The following is a 2595-nucleotide window of genomic DNA, read 5'->3' on the forward strand; positions in this document are numbered from 1 at the left end:
GTCAGATTCTGAGAAATCATATTGACTTGCTGAGTCAATATTTTGTTCTGAGCCAACATGGCTTTCAGAGTATCAATCTCAAGGACTCCTTTCTTCTAAGTTGTCCCATTGTTCACAGGATTTCTTTCAGAAGTGTACATGAACTAGTTATTTGCAACCATTTCAATGAGTTCATGGGCTTCTGCAGGCATTTTCTTCAGATGAATAGATCCACCTGCAGAATGGTCTAATGACATCTTGGATAACTCAGACAGACCATCATAAAAGATACCTATGATGCTCCATTCTGAAAGCATGCTAGAAGGACACCTTCTGATCAATTGCTTGTATCTTTCCCAAGCTTCACAGAGGGACTCACCTTCCTTCTATTTGAAGGTTTGAACTTCCACTCTAAGCTTACTCATCTTTTGAGGTGGAAAGAATTTAGCTGAGAAGGCATTGACCAGCTTTTACCAAGAGTTCAGGCTGTCTCTAGGTTGTGAGTTCAACCATATACTAGCTCTGTCTCTTACAGTAAAAGGGAAAAGCATAAGTCTGTAGACCTCGGGATCAACTCCATTATTCTTAACAGTGTTACAAATTTGCAAAAATTCAGCCAAAAACTGATGAGGATCTTCCAATGGAAGTCCATGAAACTTGCAATTCTGTTGCATCAGAGAAACTAAATGAGGCTTAAGCTCAAAGTTGTTTGCTTCAATGGCAGGAATAGAGATGCTTCTCCCATAGATGTCGGGAGTTGGTGTAGTAAAGTCACCAAGCACCTTCCTTATATTGTTGGCATTGTTGTTATTTTCGGCTACCATGTCTTCTTCTTTTTCGAAAATTTCTATCAGGTCCTCTCCAGAGAGTTGTGCTTTAGCTTCTCTTAACTTCCTTTTCAGAGTCCTTTCAGGTTCAAGATCAGCTTCAACAAAAATACCTTTATCTTTGTTCCTACTCACATGAAAGAGAAGAAAACAAAGAAAGTATGGAATCCTCTATGTCACAGTATAGAGATTCCTTGATGTGTCAGAGGAAAAGAAGAATAGAAGGATGAGGTAGAGAGAGGAATTCGAACTTATAAAAAAAAAATAGAGTCCGAATTGCTAATTGAGGAGAAGTGTTAGTCCTTGAATAGAAGGAGGTGAGAGGGGGGAAATTTTCAAAAATAAATTTTTAAATAAAACTAAAGAATAAAAATTTAAAATAATTAAAAAGAATTTTGAAAAAGTGGTTGATGGTTTTGGAAATTTGAAAGTGAGAAAGTGGTTAGGTGGTTTTGAAAAAGATTTTGAAATTAGAATTTAAAAAGATGTGATTTGAAAAAGATATAATTTAAAAAAAGATAGGATTGAAAAACAAATTAAAAAAAAGATTTGATTTTTTTAAAATTGATGACTTGACTAACAAGAATTTAAAAGATATGATTCTAAAATTCAAATATTGAACCTTTCTTAACAAGAAAGTAACAAACTCGAAATATTTGAATCACAACATTAATTGTTAGCAAGGATTTTCGAAAATATTAAAAGGAAAATGAAAAAGATTTGATTTTGAAAAAGATATGATTGATAAGAGAGGATATGAAAAAGATAAGATTTTGAAAAATTAGTTTTAAAACTTGAAAAATTGAAAAAGATTTGAATTGAAAACAAAATTACCTCCTTGGTGTTATCCTGGCGTTAAACGCCCAGAATGGTATCCATTCTGGCGTTTAACGCCCACTTGGCTACTTCCTTACCTAGCTGGCGTTTAAACGCCAGAAATCCTTCTTTACTGGGCATTTTGAATGCCCAGCTTTTTCTTTGTGATTCCTCTGCTGTATGTTCTGAAACTTCAATTCTCTGTATTATTGACTTGAAAAGACATAATTTTGAATTTTTTTTGAATTTTTAAAGATGAGAGAGAAAAACAACAGAATGAAATCAAACATGAAAAACTAAGATCAAAACAAGGAATGCATGCAAGAACACTTTGAATGTCAAGATGAACACTAAGAACACTTTGAAGATCATGATGAACATCAAGAACATATTTTTGAAAAATGTTTTTTAAGAAAAGAAAGACATGCAAGACACCAAACTTAGAAACTTTCATACTAGAGACACTAACAATTTGAAAATGCACATGAGAAACAATAAAAGACACAAAACAAGAGAATTTAAAGATCAGACAAAGAAGATCATGAAAAACACAATGCATGAGTTTTCAAAAAATGCAATGATTATTAAAAACATGCAATTGACAGCAAACTTAGAATGTGACACTAGACTCAAACAAGAAACATAAAATTTTTGGTTTTTATGATTTTATAAATTTTTTTTGTTTTTTTTGTATTTTTTTGAAAATAAGAAAATAAAAGAAAGCTTAAACATAAAATAAAATTACCCAATCTAAGCAACAAGATGAACCGTTTGTTGTCCAAACTCGAACAATCCATGGCAACGGCGCCAAAAACATGGTGCACGGAATTGTGATACATAACTCCGATACAACTAACCAGCAAGTGCACTGGGTCATCCAAGTAATACCTTACGTGAGTAAGGGTCGATCCCACGGAGATTGTCGGCTTGAAGCAAGCTATGTTCATCTTGTAAATCTAAGTCAGGCAGATTC

The 2595-nt window shown here is 33.4% G+C and overlaps 1 non-coding gene across 1 annotated transcript; it reads left to right on the top strand.

The window, feature by feature from the left end:
- Positions 1–294: 294 nt before the first annotated feature.
- Positions 295–398, top strand: LOC130958423 (small nucleolar RNA R71). The gene has a single exon (XR_009077546.1). It is a non-coding gene; the product is annotated as a small nucleolar RNA R71 (small nucleolar RNA).
- Positions 399–2595: the final 2197 nt, after the last annotated feature.

This window comes from Arachis stenosperma, chromosome 10, assembly GCF_014773155.1.
Source record: "Arachis stenosperma cultivar V10309 chromosome 10, arast.V10309.gnm1.PFL2, whole genome shotgun sequence".
Taxonomy (NCBI): domain Eukaryota; kingdom Viridiplantae; phylum Streptophyta; class Magnoliopsida; order Fabales; family Fabaceae; genus Arachis; species Arachis stenosperma.